The sequence below is a fragment of the Callorhinus ursinus genome, unplaced genomic scaffold (genome assembly GCF_003265705.2).
Source record: "Callorhinus ursinus isolate GAN/ISIS: 27379988/994484 unplaced genomic scaffold, GSC_fseal_2.0 scaffold6, whole genome shotgun sequence".
Lineage (NCBI taxonomy): Eukaryota > Metazoa > Chordata > Mammalia > Carnivora > Otariidae > Callorhinus > Callorhinus ursinus.
In genome coordinates, this window is record NW_027397068.1 from 36845236 (window position 1) to 36865933 (window position 20698).

Sequence of the window (20698 nt, forward strand, 5' to 3'; positions counted from 1 at the left end):
AGACCTCTCTAGTCCATGAACTTACCATCAAGTGACAAATTATCATCAAATGTGTCAAATCAAAATTAAAGATTATACATTTTCATCAGAGGATACTTCAAAAGGGGATAGCAATTGAAAGTGTGAGGGGAGAAGAGGTGAGTGGTGAAAGGCAACTTTCACAGCTTATTCTATATTTTTCCATACTGTTTGGCTCATACTAGAATATATTTAATACTACTTGTGAGCTTTGATGTTGTCTTAAAGAAATAAAATATTGCAAAAAGAAATGATGAAAAGGCCATAAGAAAATTCAGATGAGAAAGAGCCACATAGACTAATTCAAACAATGAAATTCCAGTAAAGAATTGATTCACTTGGAGATTAAAAAAAAAAAAAAAAAACTACCGATGGAAGAATACAAGCAAAAGTATTATAGTGAACATTTATTTATCATGCTCAAGCTTCTCATCAGCTTCTGCAGAATCATTTTATACTCAGAATAATTCCCACATTATAAGTCTAATCTCCCCAAATTAATTTTAGACCTCAGATTCCCAAAATACTCTGCAATTATGGTGTAGACATTCAGAAACACCTGCACAAAATTTCAGTTTGGAAGTGAGTCACATAAGAAAATGGCTCTGTATGGAGCTACCCTTTCTGGCTGGTACAAGCAACAGCAGGGGCATTAGCGTTCCACATTGGCAGCACCAGGGGCAGCCAATCAAGTTCCGGCCCAGAGTAGCAGCAATTGGGCAGCAATGGTATGTGGTGGGGCTGGAAAAGTAACAGTTCTCAAAGGTGATCTGAGGTATACTACCTGTAAGTTTAACCTTAAGCCTGGTTCTCCAACCTTCCCCCAAAATTCTATGAGATACTAAACACTCTTAAATAAATTCTTCATTAAGCTGATTAAGAACACTAACTGATCCAAATATGAAAGCCAGAAGAATGCAATTCCCAAGAAAAAAACAAATTATCCCGTTTATCTGCTGTATGTAGTAAGTATCAAGAAAAGTTGCTCAAAGGAGGAAATTAACATTTAGAAAAGTTAAGTATATTGCTCAAGATCATATAGCAAGTAAGGTCAGCAACTGCAAGCCTGTACTTCACACCACTGGCTGTGCCCTAGGGTGGCGAGGGCGGGACTTAAATCCTGCTCCACACACCCAAACTCCATCAGTCCCGAAACACAGTCTAAAAAGAGAAAAATCGTTCATTGGTTATGCAAACTCTGCTTCAGAAAAATGTGCTTGATTCTCTCACCCCCTTTCCAACCAGTCTTCCACATGTGAGGTCACACCATATAGAAATTCAAGAAATGACAGTGCTTTGCATTATGTCATATTGCATGCAAACAGAGTGCCATGGAAATCTGAACCTGAACCATTGGATTCAAAGACTAGTATACTAGATATTGTATCAAGGCAAGCAGACTAAATTTTTTAAACAAAAAAAATTTCCTCAAGGTAATTTTTTTTTTTTAAAGATTTTATTTATTTGACAGTGAGAGAGACAGCGAAAAGGGAACACAAGCAGGGGGAGTGGGAAAGGGAGAGGGAGAAGCAGGCCTCCCGCTGAGCAGGGAGCCTGATGTGGGGCTCTATCCCAGGACCCTGGGGATCATGACCTGAGCCGAAGGCAGACACTTAACGACTGAGCCACCCAGGCGCCCCTCAAGGTAATTCTTGAAAGGTAAAGATGAAACAGAATTATTTAAGTCTTCACATGCCCCAGTAAGGAAAGAGCCTGGCCTTCATTCATCAAGTATTGTGATACCACTGAAAGTTTCCAAAGGAGTGAACAACATGATCAAAACCATACTTAAAATGATTATTCCAATAACAGTGTTGAGGACAGATTAAAGCAAAATGATTGGCAACAGGAAGATTAACAGATTATTATGATAATCAATAGAAAAAAATCAGGATAAGCTACTGAAGGTCAATTCTAAATAGAAATAGGACACATGTCCCTAAAAATGTATGAAATATCTGTATTATATAGTACTACATCTATCTACCAATATGTAAGTGTGTGTGTGTGTATCTATACACATTTATGTTACTATTACTAAAGGAGTATTTGTATTAAAATCATTAAGTGTCTTTAACTTTAAAAAATACAAATTTGAAATTTTGTTTTTTAAATTTATAAAACTTTGTAAATAAAGATAAATTATAAAGGTTAAATGTAACAGTTTTAAAATTAGTCTTTTTGGATTCAAATCCTGGCTCAACACTTAAGTGGCATGTGTTCAAACATCTTTTTAACCTCCTTGCATCACAGTCCCTTTGTCCATAAAGCAGACAGAACGACAGTGAAGATTAAATGAAAAAACACACATAAAGGACTCAGAAGAATTTCTGGTACAAAGAAAACCATTAGTTATTATTAAACCATTAAAAAAGCTCAGTAAACGTTATTCCATCATATAACAGACAAAAAAACTAAATAGCCATAGGATACAAGGAACTCTAATAAATTTAAAAACAAAACAAAACCTAACAACCCAATTTTAAAACAGGCAAAGGAAATCAGAAAGCAAATCACAAGAAATGCAAATAAAAAATATATGTTTTTAAAAAAAAAAAAAAAAAAGATGTTCAGGGCATGTGGGTGGCTCAGTCTATTAAGTGTCTGCCTTCAGTTTAGGTCATAATCCTGGGGTCGAGAGCCCTGAGTCAGGCTCCCAGCCTGCTCTCCATCTCCCCTTTGCCCTTCCTTCCTGCTCATGCTCATGCTCTCTCTTGAAAATAAATAAATAAAATCTTTAAAAAAAAAATGTTCAAACTCATTAATAGTTAAAGTGTGTTCCCTATCCTATTCATAAGATTATTAAAGGCTACCATATCTTACAATGATGAGAAAATAAATTGTTATAGCCTTTGAGAGAAGAGAAGCAATCTGTATATATCAATATTTAAAATATGCAAGCATATAAGCAAATATATGTAAACACATATATATTCATGAGCAGAGAAACAGTCTGGAAGAATACACCCAAAACTTAATAAACAAAGGTATACCCTTCATCATGGAAAGAGGAGAAAAGGAGAAAGATGTTTTCATATTTAACTTTATACAATATCTTAATTTCTTTTCAAGGAGCATAATCATACCATTTGGTCAAACTATTGCAAAGATGTTTTGTTTTGTGACCTCAAAGAGTTTAAAATATCTCAAATAACACTGTTACTTAAGTATGAACAATGTATCAGGTGACTGTCTCACTTTCCAAGTCACAACTGAAACCTCTGAGACCACAGGTCACCAATCTTGGCTGCTACTTGTATCTGATAATGTGCTATTTTTTCTGACTACCTTTGTTAACTCAATATTTCCCAACTGCATGGAAAATCAATAATTGGTGATAAAAACCAATTCCACATCATATAGCATTTCCTTCTACAAATCTGAAAGTAACTGATATATGCTATTCAAAGAACATTATACTGAGAACAGAATTTACTCCTAAAAGTCACTCATCTGAATTTCTCAAACTTTAACATACAAAAACAATTACCTGGGATCTGGAGCCCTTCTTCAAGAGATCCTGATTCAGTTAAAGTAGAGAGGTGACCAGGAAATATCACTGTCGAGTGAGTGATTCTCTGTTCTATTCACTACAACATCACTCCGTCTGTGTCTGATTCTAGTTCTGAAGCTTTCAAGCTTAAATATCCCAAGTTCAACCATCACCAGTATCTGAGTTCTAGTGTACAAACTGATATACTGTGACTTTCAGATTTCAGTACTGACAAAACTAAGGATTAAAGCCTAGTCTATTCACACACATAAGCACATACATATATACATACGCACATACAACATGAAATAAGGAAGAAAAAATTAAATATTTGATAGCATGGATATTTAGAAAAAGGACCATTATATCTCAGAGATAAGTCCAGAAAATATTAACACCTAAAGAATGTTATTTTCACCCTAATGAAACAGGCAATTAGGGACAGATGTAATACAATTCCTAATGTGCTTCATTATACTATCTAATTGTAGCCACAAATCCCAAATGCAAGTTATTACAATAGGCATCTGGCCCACATCTAAGTTACCACAGTGAAATCTGAAACCAGCAAAGGGTAGTCCTTTTAAAAACCAGAGGACAGGGTCTACAGCATTCACAGATAGCATAGTACAGCTAATGGTTTCAGACAGCCTTCTCCCTTGCAATCCGAAATCTAAGAGGAGGACTTTGCTGTAACCTGATAATACAAGTGAATATTTAAGATAATGTATTCTGAATTCTGAACAAAATCTCAGCCTTTTGTTTCACTGTCATGTTACTGTTATCTGGCAATAGATGAATACATTGATTCTATCTTCTCTTGTATTATAGTCTCTCTCTGTGTTCTACCCTTCCTAAATAAAAGTAAATAAATTCAAAAAAGACCACACCATTCAGACCTATATTACAACAATAAATCACAAGTGTTTAGATTAAAAAAATTAATCAGGAAACTATATAACCTCATATCAAAATATTTTGATTTAAAATGTAACTACTTAGGGGCACCTGGATGGCTCAGTTAGTTAAGCACCCAATTCTTGAATTCAGCTCAGATCATGATCTAAGGGTCATGAGATCAGGCCCCACATGAGATCAGGCCCCACATGCCTAGCATGGAGCCTGCTTAAGATTCTCTCTCTACATCTCCCTCTGTGCCCCCCCAACTTGCACACATGTTCTCAATCTCTCTCAAATCAAATCAAATGTAACCACTTAACATATTTGTCAATATGAAATATTATAAGAAATATTACATTTTTAAATAAAAATTTTAACTCTAACCCAAAGATAATAGTTTTATACAACAGCAGGATACTTTTTTTCTTTCCTGCTAATCCTATAATATCAGAAAAAAATTTTTATGCCACATGTAACTCCATCCTTTTTTTTGAACAAATGAATATTTCTAAGCATTCCCTGTATTTTTATAAATATTTTAAAATATTCTAAGCTACATCCTGGTAGTAAAAGAGCTATATAAAAAAATTCAACAATAATTCAACTAAAGAATCTCCTAGGAATGTATTGTGTACAAGGCACTGTACTAGGTAAAAAAGACAATGCAAATACCTTATTCACAAAAATATGAATATATCCCCTCCCCTTAGGGTTTACAATTCATTGTAAATGAATTCATGTGGATTACATACACAGCTACAGAGCAAAACTAAAGTTTATCATAAGGAAACTACAAAACACCAGACAATGAGAAATAAGCCAGAGAGAAAAGGCAGACTATTCATAAAAGAACTCTCAGGATAATAGCCAACTTCTCAACAGCAATAATGGAATCCAGAACACCGTGAAATAATATCTCCAAAGGGTTAACAGTAAATAACAGGCACCCAAGAACTGTTTAGAAAGGTAAGCTATCTTTCAAGAATAAGGGCAAATATATTTTCAGCCAAGCAAAAACAGAGCTTACCACCAACAAACTCACTAGAAGAGCTACTAAGATTCCTTTAGTTTCTTTCAGGAAGAAGACAAATGAGTCCTGAGTTGTAAAAAAAAAAAAAAAAAAAAAAAGTAAAAATAAAAACAAAGAATTGGGTTTTTTTTTTTAAGCAAATGCAACTAAATCTAAAGAAACAAAGGACGACAACTGCATAAAACAGTAAAAACAATATCTAATTTGTGGGCTAAAAAAGGATAGAACAGATTTGCAACTATAACATACAACACAAAACAAGGGTGCATCAGCCTCCCCTTTTTTGGTTAAGATTTTTTTTTTTTCTAATCCCAGGACCCTAGGATCATGACCTGAGCCAAAGGCAGACGCCTAACTGACTGAGCCACGCAGGCACCCCCAGAATTCCCAATTTTTAAGGTCCTTATATCTGTGAGAGGAGGAGAAAGATTCTAATTACCATTCTAGACAGTCAAGCTAAGGGTTACATAACATCTACATTAACAACTAAAAGAAGAGGTAGACCTAGAACAACTGTACAGCCACAGGCCAAAGAATAAAGTTGGACTCCTACCTTGTACCATCCATAAGCACTAACTGAAAATGAATCATAGCCCTAAAGACTATAAACGGCTGAACTATAAAACTCTTAGAAGAAACTATAGGTTTAGCTGCAAGGTATAATATTCATGACATTAAGTCAGGCAGTGGTTTCCTAAATATAATACCAAAGCCCAAGCAACAAAAGAAAGTAAAGATAAATTAGACTTTTATCAAAATTTTTAAAACTTGCTGCCAATTAGACTTTCAAGAAACTAAAAAGACTACGCCCAAGATGGGAGAGAATTTTTGCAAATCATTTATCTGATAGGGATTTGTATCTAGATTATATTAAAAAACTCTTACAACTCAATAAAAGCACAAATGGCCCAATTTAAAAATGGGTTCAGATTTGAACAGATATTTCTTCAAAGAAGATACACAAATGGACTTATTAAAGCATATGAAAAGATGCTCGACATCATGTAGTCATCAGGAAAATGCAAACCAAAACCACAATGAGATACCACTTCGTACCCACTAGAATAGCTATCATCAAAACGACAGATAATAAATGTTGGCAAGGATGGGGAGAAATTGGAACCCTCATACAATGCTGGTGGGAATGAAAAAAGGCACCATTGCTTAGGAAACAGTTCGGCAGCTCCTCAAAAGACTAAACAATAGAGATATCATATAACCCAGCAATTCTACTCCTGGGTACATACCTAAAAGAATGAAAATATGATCATAGAGACATTATTCTTAACGCCCCAAAGCCAAAACAACCTGAATGTCCATCAAATGATGAAAAGATAAATTGTGGTATTATCCATAGAATGGAACAGTATATGACAATAAAGAGAAATGAAGTACTGGTATATGCTACAACACGAATGAATCTTGAAAACATTATGCTAAGTGAAAATCGGTCACAAAGGACTACATATTAGATGATCCAGTTTATATGAATTGTCCAGAACAAAGAAATCTATAGAGACAGGAAAGATTAGTGGTTGCTTAGGAAGATGAAGAGTGACAGCTAGTGGATTTCTTTTAGGGAGGCTAAAAATGTTCTAAAATTGGACTGTGGTAATAACTGCACAATAAAAAGAATATATTAAAAACCATTAAATTGTACACTTTGGGTAAATTGTATGGTATGTAAATTATATCTCAATAAAGCTGTTTTTTAAAAACATGGTAGTGTATAACTTCTTTACTAGAAAATTTTTATTAGGAAAATGGCATGAAGAAAAAAGTCAATCAAAAGAAGGCAAGAAAGGATGGAAAAAACCTGAGATGAAAGCAGAAAAGAAAGTATACAATAGGGTTTTTAAAATGCACCAAAATATAATAATCATCACAGTAAGTGCAAATCTACTCACAAAGAATTGTCCAAGTCATTATTAATCCAGTTAAAATGTTTACAAAAGATACACCTAAAATACTAAGTCCTCTTCTCTGAAAACTATAGAATACTTATGAAAGAAACTGAAGAGTACACAAAGAAATAGGAAAAATTTTCCATGCTCATGGGTTGGAAGAACAAATATTGTTAACATGTCTATACTACCCAAAGCAACCTACACATTTCATGCACTCCCTACCAAAATAACACCAGCATTTTTCACAGAGCTAGAACAAACAATCCTAAAATTTGTAAGGAACCACAACAGATCCCAAAAAGCCAAAGCAATCCTGATAAAATATTGTAAGACCTCTTTTGGCGTTATGGTATCTGCATAAAGTCTGAGAATAATCACAAAAAAGATCATATAAAAATAACTATCAATAACATTAGGAAAACTGTATGTCAAGTATCAATATCATAATAAATCATGCTTTCCTACACTGCTTGCTTTTATTTAAGGATAGTGAGAAACTTGTTTCCCTACAGCCAAATGTATGGCCTACTCTTTTAGCAACTGTACATGACAGCGATCGTATGCAATTCTGTGCATAAGCATTTCTGTGTTTATAAAACAAAATGAAAAGCTGGCTTCAAAAACAAGAAGGTAGAAGGCATTTCTGATCTCCAACCAGATTATTAGCAACTTAATTAAAGGACAATCTGAAGTACAGATTAAAGATGCCAAAATTCAAAATAAAACTCATTTTAAAAGCCAGTGAATACAAACAGCTTCTTTTTTTATTTACACAAAAACTTATTTCTTTTTTCTTAAGTGCCTTTTAAAATTTCATTCAACTTTACCATTTTCTGGATACTGCCCACTAGTTTTAAGTCTCACCAGTCAGTTTACTTATAAAGAGCTGTACGTTATTTCTCTCCTGTAAAAATTTTCACAAATTAGAACTTAATCTCTTAAATTACAGGATGTGATTTTTGAAAATGCAAATTTTCTTAGAAACAAAACTTACTATGACAGAACAGACAACAAATTATCCATCTCCATCTATCTATCCTCCATCCATCTGCTAGTCTGGGGAGATTTGAAGTTATTAATATCCCTAAACCCATGGCTGTATGAATAGCCTTTCCAGGTCAGAAATACATAGGTTCATCACAGAGAACTAAAATGAACTAAATTCAGCTTAGCTTGGTCAGGTTTAAGCATTCATATCCTACCAGATCAAGAAACAAAAGAAAAATTGAGTGAATAAATGAATGGATAGATGGATGAACAGATGAATGAATAACAGTGGAAGTAAAAATGAAGTCCATAAAGATACAAAATATACCTCCTGCAAGCCTACTAGAGCTATGATGCCATTATATGCCATGTTTAAGAATTTAAAATGCAAATATTTCATTTTAAGAAATAATGTAGATCAACAAGAAAACAAAGTAGAGATGAGGCGCAAAGGAAAAAGTTATTTGGTTTGCAAAAGAATGTAAGTCATAATTATTTTGAATACTGCTGTGAAATTATTTACTTTCACAAGTAAAAGAAAAATGTTCTGTGCATAACCTCTGACCTACTCCCATAGGCAAATGAAGAACTAAAGTCCATAAAGGTTAAATTACTTGACCAAGTACAAATCTCAAAATAGAATCCGGGTCTGTTTCTCAGTCTAGTGTTACCTATACCATCCTAAATTACACCTTGCAGGACTTCTTTCCATCTAGTTTCTCCCTTCTGAGTACAGATATCTTACACAGTGGGGTTAAGGCAGAGCTTTGGAGTTAGGCTTGAAGAATCTCAGCTCCACCACTTGAAAAGCTGTATAACCCCAGATACATTATTAACCCCCTCTAACTCTTTTTCCATCAGTTAAAAAAAAAATACAGTTAATCATATTTTATCTCCAAAGGATTCTATAATGAAGAATCTTTTTAAATCATGTATAAAGTACAAAACTCCATACTGAAAAAAATTATGGTAGGTATTTCTATTAATGTTAAAGCCAACTGACTACTGTAGCAGTCAAACTGTAGTCTGGTGTCCTCTGCTCCATCTCCAGAATCTCACACCTTCCTGTCTTGGACCATGCTATTCTCTCAGCCTAATCTCCTCTCACCTTACGCCCTGCCAGTTCCTACTTACATTCTGGACCTTGGCTTAAACATTACTTCTGCCAGAGGTCTTTCACCAAATCCAATGGATTCAGGTATGCCCCCCTACCCTGTGTACTTCATCTATCACACTGCTATTTTATGTTAATTATTTCCTATCTGTCTTCTCCGCTAGAGAAGTTCTAGTGGAGTCTGTTCACATACACAGGAACAGGGGAAAATGTCTGTTAATCCCAACCCCTAGCACAGTATCTCACAGAGAGCAGACACTCAGTAATTACTGCCTATATGATATATATAAATGACTGAACAAGTCCTTACCTTACAAGGCCTTCATTTCTTTATAAAATAAAGACAATGCACCAACTGGTAACTTTTCTGATTTTTCTTCCTTTCTGATATGTGTACATAGTCACAGGATGACCTCAAATTTTATATTAAATAGCCCTATTATTTCTTAGTAAAAACAACTAACTAATGAAAATATGATTAAATTTAAGTCCATTTTTATCAGTCCCTTCTGAAATAAATGAGGTTAATGAGATGAGAAAATTATCTCTAATACAAATTAGCAGTTGGGAATTATCAAAGTAAAAAATTATTTAACTCTCTCTGTACCTCTTTTTTTAGTAAAGTATATAAATATGCTTGAAAATTAACCCCAAAACAGACTGTTAGAAGCTACACTTAAGAACTCAGACTTAAACAGATAAAAGAACTGCCTGCAAGCCGACCTCCCAGGTTTCATGTCATAATCGTAAGGGAGACGAAGACTGTCCTGTGGAAGGTTACAAAGACAGCCTAGGCAAAAATGAAGTTCTTTTATTGCACAGGGTCCTATACTTCCAGTTTCCTCTGGCTTCTCCCTTAATCATTCAGCTCTGGCACAACATCTAGGTTGTACCCTACACAAGCGCGGCATACTTCAAAAACAACTCCCTGTCAAACTAATTTCTGTGGTAACAACAGCTCTTTACAGCCTCCAGGTTTCAGCAAAGAAAATCTAGGAAGAAACTGGTGATCTGCTGGTGTGGCCTATGTCACAATTTGGTGGTCTTGCGGACGCATCTATCCTCAAGTCACAGATCCATTTCCTACCAACCTGAATTTGACACCTCATGAAAAAATTACCACAGCTAAAAGGTCGTACCACTAATTTTAAATTAGTACCTCAACTTCTTGTTAAATATATTTTTAAAAAAACCCTCACACTCTTATCTAGCATTATTTGAAATCTCAAAATACTAGAGCTAAAAGCAAATCACTCAACCGTAACTTAAGAGCATCGTTCTGTCCCACGCACGCTGAGATTCTGATGTAATCTTCTCTATTTAGATATTTTTGATTCTGCGGTTCTTGAAAGACAGTAAGTTATTCAATAAATACTTATCAAGTGAATGAACCTCTAAACGCTACGTGTTGGAGAGAAAAAAAAGAAAAGGTACTTCTACTTACATAATGGGCATTTATAAAACTGGATAGTTGTAATTCATACTGCATTAATATTCTATATTCAGTTACTCTATACTCACATGCAGATTTTAAGTTTTTAAAGAATTAAAATAAAAAAGAATGCAAGTTATTTTTCAGATGATTCATAGGATACTCTGAGGATTTAGCAGTGGCCAAAGAGCATCACCTGGAACATCAGTTAAAACCAAACAATAATAAAAGGCAGAGAATACGGTGGGGAGAGGGTATCTGACTAGATAGTACCATTCACAGTTTAAGGTTTGATAACTTACGTCACTGATGTGCTGTACTCAAAGTAATGTACCGCGGAATTTAATAATGATTCCATGTACTTTGATCTATACCCAATAAATCAAGTTTATACTTAGCATATAGAGGTATACCTATTCAAAAGTGATCGCCTTCAGACAAAGAGAAATAATTACTAAGGTAAATAAGAACTCAAAATTTACTATCAGGTTAAATACACAGCTTATGTGTAACATAAGCATAATGTTATTATTTGCAAAGAACAGCCAAACTTTAGACACTTGTAGCAAATAGGCTCTTTCCTCCTAAACACTCAATTTCCAACCAAATTTGATATATGAGTGGTGCAATCATACTCTTCTACCCACTCCCATTCATGTGGGTACCTCCTGGCCTCACAGCAAACTATGCTCTGAGACTCCAGGGGGAATGTTCCTTCTTCCCTCCTAATTAAGTCTGAGGGCCTACACCTCAGACCCAAAAAGGGGAATTCCATCAGGAATTATTGACATTATTCCTTTTCTCCGATTCCCAACTGAGCAACAGAACTCTGGAATTTCAGGAATTCTCCAACCTAAAATCTTCCCTAACCTAACCCTTTATACCATACACATCTTAACTTTCTCTTTGTCAGTGGAACCAGAGCAATCCCACAGGTGGTGAAGCTCTTATCACTTACTGTCAAAATGATAAAAGGGGTGTGCTCTTCGTACTCCCAGACTGACAACAGAATACAATTTATCATAGACATAATGCTATCAATATAAATTTCTATTACATTAAATATTAAGTGGTCTTTCAGGAGTTATTTTGAGAACCCAATACTCTTTCTACTGGGAAATATATAAACATATACACACACTCAAAATCTTTAAAAGTGAACCCTTTACAAATTATCCACTCTCAAAACCAGTATGTCCAATATATCCAAAAGAGATATAATGCAAGCTACCCTTGTAATTTTAAGTTTTGTAGTAACCACATCTTACAAGTAATAATGAAAAGGTAAAATTAACTTTATTAATGCCTTTATTTAAATACCAAATCCAAAATATTATCATGTCATCATGTAATCAGTATTAAAAAGTATTAAGGTATTTTACATTTTTTTACACAAGGTATTCAAAATCCAGTGTGCATTTTACATCTCGATTTGGACTAGGCACAGTCAGTCGAAGCACTCAATGAGCCACATGTTGCCAATGGCTACCATACCGGACCACATAGTCCATCCTATACTATTATTTTCCATAAGCTACTTCAAATATCTCCAAAAAAAAAATTGACAGTAATTTATAAAAGTTGTAACTATGTGTACTGACATCAAGTACAGTAAATAAACTGTAGAGTTAATTCAAGAGGTTTTGTTAATTAAAAAGAAGTTCTTGTTAATAGCTCCGTGTAGTACATAAATCATGTAGGTATTTAATTTGTATATGGAGATTTTTACAATAATCAGTCTTTCAAGAACTCAAATGCATTTACACATTTCACCTAAAAATTGTCACAACAAAATAATGCAGCACTTCAAGCCACAGCATTAAAAAATCAAGAAGGAATGTACACCCTCCTCTAAGACAAGTAGTAACAGTAACAGAATTGAAAGCAGCTAATAAAATATTCTGTAGATACACTCTAAAACAAACTCAAATTATACTTGGAAACACTGGTCCAAATTCATGTATATTATTTATTTTATTTATTTATTTTTAAAGATTTTATTTACTTATTTGACAGAGAGAGACACAGTGAGAGCAGGAACACAAGCAGGGGGAGTGGGAGAGGGAGAAACAGGCTTCCTATGAGCAGGGAGCCCGATGTGGGGCTCAATCCCAGGACCCTGGGATCATGACCTGAGCCGAAGGCAGATGCTTAACAACTGAGCCACCCAGGCGCTCCTCATGTATATTATTTAGAAATTAATATAAGTATATGCTATAGTAATTCTCAGCTGGGGGTTGTAGTACAATGGAGATGAACACTTTTGGGTTATTCTACAATGTATGGGATTTCAGGGGAGCCTGGGTAGCTCAGTTGGTTAAGCGACTGCCTTCAGCTCAGGTCATGATCCCAGAGTCCTGGGATTGAGCCCCACATCGGGCTCCTTGCTCAGAGGGGAGCCTGCTCCTCCCTCTCCCTCTGCCTTCTATTCCACCTGCTTGTGCTCTCTCTTTCTCTGTGTGTCAAATAAACAAAATCTTTTAAGAAAAAAATGTATGGGATTTCATACAGATTTAATTTTATAAATGAGAAAAAATAAATTCTTTACAGATCTATGGTTAGTGAATGACAAAAAAGATTTCTATAATACAAGGCCAAAGTAAAGCACAACCACATGACACTCGTATGAAATAAATTAACACACAGCATGTTCTAAGCTGACATTTTATTATAAATCTCAACCTGTTAGCTATATTCTAAAGCAAGACTATTTTCAATATTCCAGTAATCCTCCACAATGGTTATTTTTTTGATCCCTTTATATAAAACAGATATGCCATGAAGTAAATCCAACAATGACAAACAAGACTGTAAGAAGACTCAGGCCTCTTACCAAAGAACAAAGAATGACGGGAAAGAGCAAAAGAACAGCTCCCACGAAGTAGCTACCATGAGAACTTCAGAAAGACAAATTTAGAGGGAAAACATATACTAACTGGAATCCAGTATTACATAAGCAAAAACACCACGCTTTCTAATTAAATAGAATGTGCCTGCTAAGGGCGCCTGGGTGGCTCAGGTGGTTGAGTCTCTGCCTTTGGCTCAGGTCATGATCTCAGGATCGAGCCCCGCATCAGGCTCCCTGCTCAGCGGGGAGTCTGCTTCTCCCTCTCCCTCTGCCTCTCCCCCTGCTTGTGCTCTCTCTGTCTCTTTCTCGCAAATGAATAAAAAGAAAAATAATCTTAAAAAAAAAAGAATATGCCTGCTAAATATGCCTGTTTTAATATACCACCTAAAACTATTTCCTATATTCAGGTAACATTTTTAAATAGCTGACTTTTTTTTAACAGTACACTTCACCTCTCCAGGCAGTCAATGATAAACGCAATCAAGATCATTCATCACCAGTACCACTCAAACCATAATTCTGATTCATTTTCCAAAGAAGTCCCAAATTTCTGATACTGTCAGTCTTCCTGAGTGCTACTACTCCATCTTACTTTAATCCACCATTCTTTACACTCCTTCCTTATCCTTTCCTAGAACTCTTACCCTATTTGCTCTATGCCTCATCCATATATAGCAGCCTCCAAATTAACACTACCTATCGTGATCATGCCTTAAACTCAATGGATTCTTTGGACAGCAGGGTATTCTGTATAGATCTGTGTTATATATACCAGTAAAATCACTCATTGCTTCAAGTGTTACTAAAAAACTAACAGGGAAAGGAGTTGGGAGTTCAACTTGGAGGAAATGGAAAAAATAATGAAGGTCCAAAAAATATAACATCTTCACATCAGCCCAATTCGAGAAGACAGTGGAAATCATGCTCTTTATCCCTAAAAGATTAAAGGAACTTGAATTTAACACCTGATGAATAATTCAGTGAGAAAAAGCAGTGATCTTTGCTACTGTTAACAAATAAATTAGTTTCAAACCAACTCAAAGATTAGGGAGAAAACGTTGTTTCCTAAACAGCAATAGAAAAGATAAATAATTATATAATAATACACAGCAGGATCAGAGAGTTTCTGGAGATTATGAAAAAGATACTACTATCAGTAATATTCTCAATGAGATATTTTCAGTTCTTCAGCCAGTCATTATGAAAAGGTAGCATCTCAGCCTTGACATCATGGAGCCTCATCCATATATCCCCTCAGTCTGAGGGGAGGGAGCAAAATTATTTTTAAGCTCTCCTTGGCCAAACCGAGAAAGGAAAACTCCCAGCTGGATCCAGGTTAATACCATAATATTGTATGGAGGTTGAAGTAACTTTTCTTTTTTAAAAGATTTTATTTATTTATTTGACAGAGAGAGACACAGCGAGAGCAGGAACACAAGCAGGGGGAGTGGGAGAGGGAGAAGCAGGCTTCCCGCTGAGCAGGGAGCCCGATGTGGGGCTCAATCCCAGGACTCTGGGATCATGACCTGAGCCGAAGGCAGACGCTTAACGACTGAGCCACCCAGGAGCCCCTTGAAGTAACTATCTTAAAAAAAGGACTATTGAGTTTCAAAGCCAAAGCTTCAGAAAGCTAAATAATTTTATTTCTGGATCTCAAGTAAATTTTTGAGAAGTCATAACATACAACCAAAGTTAAGAAAGAGTATGATTTGCTTAAAGCAAACAGCTTTACACTAACACTAAGAAAATCCCAGGGCATCCACTCTACAACTTTTAAATCCTCAGATCTGTTATCCTTCCTACATCATTCTCTCCCCAAAAAAGTTAATTTTTAAAGTTTATTGATGAGAATAGCTAATGACCTTTTTCTAAACCCTCAAAGCAGTACTCCTGTTTTATTTTCAACTAAACTTAGTTCTAATTACTCTCTAGCACTTACTTATTTCATGCCTTTCTATCTTATCACATATCCTATAATAGAGTGTTGTGGAATGAATTGTCCTCCCCGCAAAGATACATTAAAATCTTAACAGCCAGAATATGATAATGTGGCCTCATCTGGAAACAGGGTCTGTGCAGATGTAATCAAGTCAAGATGAGGTCATGCTGAATTAGGGGGTGGGGGGGGGATCCTGAAATCCAACGACCAGTGTCCTTAGAAGGGAGAGATCTGAAGACACAGAGGAGAGCCAAAGAAAGCCATGTAAAGGAGGTAGAGATGAGAGTTATGATGCTACAAACCAAGGAATGACAAACTGCTGGTAAACACCAGAAGCTAGAAGAGGCAAGGAAGGACAATTCATTCCTAGAGTCTTTGAAGGGAGCATGGCCCTGTCAACACCTTGACTTTGGACTTACAGTCTCCAAAACCACGAGAAAATAAATTTCTGTTGTTTTAAGCCACCCAGTTTGTGGTAATTTGTTATGGGAGAACTAAAGAACTAACACAGGGAAGTATAGGTTAATGGTTCTGAACCTGTTTTACCTGTGTACTGGGGGTTGAAAAAATAAGTAAATGGATTGGGGCGCCCCTGGGTGGCTCAGTCGTTTGGTTAAGTGTCTGACTTTTGATTCCAGCTCAGGTCATGATCTCAGAGTCATGAGATCAAGCTTCACATTGGGCTCCAGCTCAGTAGGGCATCTATTTGAGATTCTCTCCCTCACCCTCTCCCCCCTCTCACACTCACTCTCATGCACTCTCTCTCTCAAAAAATAAATAAATCTTTAAAAAAAAAATAAATGGGTGGTAGATGGTGGGAGGTATTTCACTGCTGGGAGAAGGAAGTTATATACAGATGAACAAGGGAAAAGGCTAAAATGAGCTTTGCCGTACTGGATTAGAGTCAGAAACGTCAGCATGAAACTCATGCTTAGCTTAATATAAATAATGACAGACATAGAAATAATTATAGATATGTACGTATACACAAATTAGTATACACACCTACATAGCCTAGCTCTATCTTCTGGGCCAGCCTAGAAGCCATGACACCCCAGCATTAGAAAGCATTCCCAGCACCCAGATCTTGGTTTCTAAAAACCTCTCTCCAATAAAAGGAACCAGGACTCCTTGGAGAATAGCTGATTCCAGGGTGAGGGTAAGGAAAATATAAGATGAGCATGGGATATTTTATAGTACCCAAAAGTAGGGAAGTGCTCAAAAAACAAAAGGATGGATGTGGGGCAGAAAGCATCACGGGAGTCAAAATGAAAGAGTTCCCAAAGGCCAACGCTGTAATAATTTGAGCAACAAAATAAATATTATTGGGTCATAATCTAAAAAATAAAATAAATATACATAGTCCATACTGATATAAATGACTGAATAAATAAATAGAACATGGCTGCTAAGGGCACCTAGGTGGCTCGGGTGGTTGAGCCTCTGCCTTTGGCACAGGTCATGATCTCGGGATCATGGAGAAGGAGGAGAAAAAAATGAGTCTTTCTTATAAAAGAATCCCAAATAGGGGCGCCTGGGTGGCTCAGTCGGTTAAGCATCCAACTCTTGATTTCGGCTCAGGTCATGATGTCAAGGTTGTGAGATGGAGCCCCATGTCAGTCTATATACTGAGCACACAGCCTGCTTAAGATTCTCCCTCTCCCTCTCCCTCTGCCTCTCTCCAACCCACTCTCGCTCCCTCAAAAAAAAAAAAAAATTCCAAATAATATACATACGTATTTTCCCCTCCAGGATATAGAACTCAGTACCACCACCCCCTTTTTGAGTTTGAGTTGGACGTGCTTCCAAAGAATAGAGTATGAAAGGGAAAAATAACAGTTATAGTGGAGAAACCCAGCAAATACATTTTAACCAAGTGATCAAGGTTAACATTACCACTGATGTCAAATAAATATCATGTACCCTCTATATGGCACTTTCATCTCTGTGCTATTCTGCCCAAAAAGCATAACCTCAATCTAATCATTGAGAAAACACCAGACAAATCCAATTTGAGGGACATTCTATAAAATGCCTAACCAGTCCTCCTCACCACTATTAAGGTTATTAAGAAAGGAAAGCATGAGAAGTTGTAACAGACCAAATGACATTAAGGAGACATTACAACTAAAAGTAATAATGGTATCCTGAACAGGAACTAGAACAGTGGAGGACACCAACAGAAAAACTGGGGAATTCTAATAAGGTCTGAAGTTTAATTAAAAAAATAAGTACGTATATACACATGAGCCCATACTGATATAAACGACTGAATAAATAAATAAATGGAAGAGAAGGGACAAATATATCTTAAAGAATAATTCTAAATATTAAGTTCAGGTACTTCCTCTTTCAGGAGGTGGACTGAGACTGCATCCGGATAACAGAATACAGTAGGAAGCCGAAGAGTTAATGTACAGTGGAGAAACCTAGCAATGCTGGTACTACCAGTTCCTGAGCCCTTTTGAGGATAGTTAGTAATATATATTGACAGTTTGCTCCTGAATTTGTTGCTTGTTTAGGATTCAGCTCTCTGGGATCTCTTAGAAAAATTTCTTGCTTATTGTTCTGAATTACAGCTGCCAGAATTTCACTGTTGTTTTCTCCTGTTCTTCTTGTCATCATAGGGTTGGTTTTAACCCCCTGAGGTTTAGAGGGATTTCAGAAAGGTGTTGGAAAGTGTTGACTTTATTGTCTTAAGGTAGATATTTGCTTGGATTTCATTCTAGGTCGGCACATACAGAGCTACCTAATTAAGTGGATACACAGTGAAATATTTAACCATGTCCCTATTAGTATACTTAAAGTTGTCCCTAATTTTTTACTAAACAGTGTTACAATGACTATTCTTGTACATATTATCTTTGTTCACCTGTTCATGGGCTCACTTTCTCCATCAGAGAGTTGTTGTGAGGATTAAATGAGTTAACATGTCAGTACCTAGGACATAATAACAGCTATGTAATTGTTAGTTATCATTGCCCAATTGCCCTCTATCAAGGCTGAATATACATACCAGTTATTAGAGTACTACTTTTCCCATCTATGCTCAGACCCTGGATATTACAGTCTATTTTTTGGGAAAAGGGACAATTTTCCCATGTTGGCAAAAAGCAGTATCTCATCCCCTAAATTTTCATTTCACTATGACTTTGACCACCTTTTTGATGTTTATTAGCCATCTGTACTTTTCCCATGAAAATTGTTTACTTATATCTCTTACCTATGAAATTTTTTAAATTATGAAATATTGTAAATTTTACAGGTAAATACCTATATGGGGTCATCATCTTCATTTGTAAAAGCTCTTTAAATAATATGAATATTACTTCCTAGTTAGTTTTATTACAAATATTTAATCACCAGTATGTCCTCTTTGAATTTACTACCTTTTATCAATGTTTAAAATTTGAATTTTCATTAAATCAAATGTTTTGTGCTTTAAGAATATTTCTAACCTAAGAACATAAAATTAATCTCATATCTTCTAATATTTTCATGATTTTCAACAGAAATCATTAACTCTTTAATCCATTTCAAATTTAGTTTTCTTACAGTTTGAGTCAAGATCTCATACCTCTTTACACCTTTTTCAGGCCTAATCTTTCTTTACTGCCTTTTTTTTTTTTTTAATTTATTTGAGGGAAAGCGTGTGCACACATGTGAATGGGGGAGGGGCAGAGGGAGAGAGAGAATCTCGAGCACACTCCCCCTAAGCATGGAGTCCAACTTGGGGCTTAATCTCTAGACCCTGAAATCATGACCTGAGCTGAAATCAAGAGTTCGATGCTTAACCAACTGAGACACCCAAGCATCTTACTGCTGTGAAATGCTATCTTTATATCATACATTAAGCTTCCAAGTAAGCATGTGTTTTTAAAAAGTACTTAAGTTATGTTTGCTAGAGAAATGCTATATATATATATATATATATAATAGAAATTCTACGCTTCTGTTTTATTCTGATTTGTGATTTAGCTCATCTGTTGTAAATTGGCTAGACTTTTTTTCATTCTTTTTGTTCCTTCTAATACATCAAAAAACAGCTTCCCTCCTCCTCTCTCCATGGAAGCCTATTTTACTCTTCTCTCTCCATGGAAGCCTATTTTACTCTTTTAAGTGTCCAGGAGGTCAAATCCAGTCCCAGTCTTATCTCAATGTTTGGATGTCCTTGTAAAAAAAGACAATTCTAGGAGGTGATGTGGATTAGGTCAGGTGACTCGTTTACAATAAATTATTTTTTAAATAAATCAAATTTTAAGAAGTAAAAAAAAATAAAAGGAAAGCACATTACAAACATATTTGGGATGATACAGTTTTATTTTAAAACCTATGTGTATGTGAATAAATGCACAGCAAAAGATCGGGAAAAATATGCACTAAATATGCACACTAAAACATTTATGACCTCTGAAAACAAAGCAAAAATAAAAGAGGAAATAAAGGGAGATTTAACTTTTTCCTCTATTCAATTCTATATAGGTTCAAATTTTTCAAAGACCACAAATTTAACAATATTCAGAAAATAAATTTGCTTTTAAAATTACATTCACCTTTATGCTTTTTTAAATGTGCACTTACTGGGTGCCTGGGTGGCTCAGTTGGTTAAGCGACTGCCTTCGGCTCAGGTCATGATCCTGAAGTCCCGGGATCGAGTCCCACATCGGGCTCCCTGCTCAGCAGGGAGTCTGCTTCTCCCTCTGACCTTCCCCCCTCTCATGTGCTCTCTCTCTCTCATTCTCGCTCTCTCAAATAAATAAATAAAATCTAAATAAATAAATAAATGTGCACTTATTACTTTTTTAAAATTGGGGAGGAGGACAAATACACAGAAAAGTTGACATTAGGAAAAGTTTTATAACCATTTCTTTCAGTTCTTTTTCTCTTTTTTTTTTCATTTTTATCTATTTCACAGAATTTCTGGTTAAAGATCATTGCCTGAGTGCACAAAGTTATATCTCTCCCTTTCAAGATCCAGTGAAATGACAGAAGAGTAATACAGTAGAAAGTCATGGCAATGAACAATACAG

General features: G+C 35.6%; 1 protein-coding gene across 5 annotated transcripts in view; it reads right to left on the minus strand.

Moving 5' to 3' along the window:
• CEP85L (centrosomal protein 85 like) overlaps positions 1–20698 on the minus strand; it is a 218189-nt gene that overhangs the window by 109654 nt on the left and 87837 nt on the right. The gene's annotated exons all lie outside the window — the stretch shown is intronic.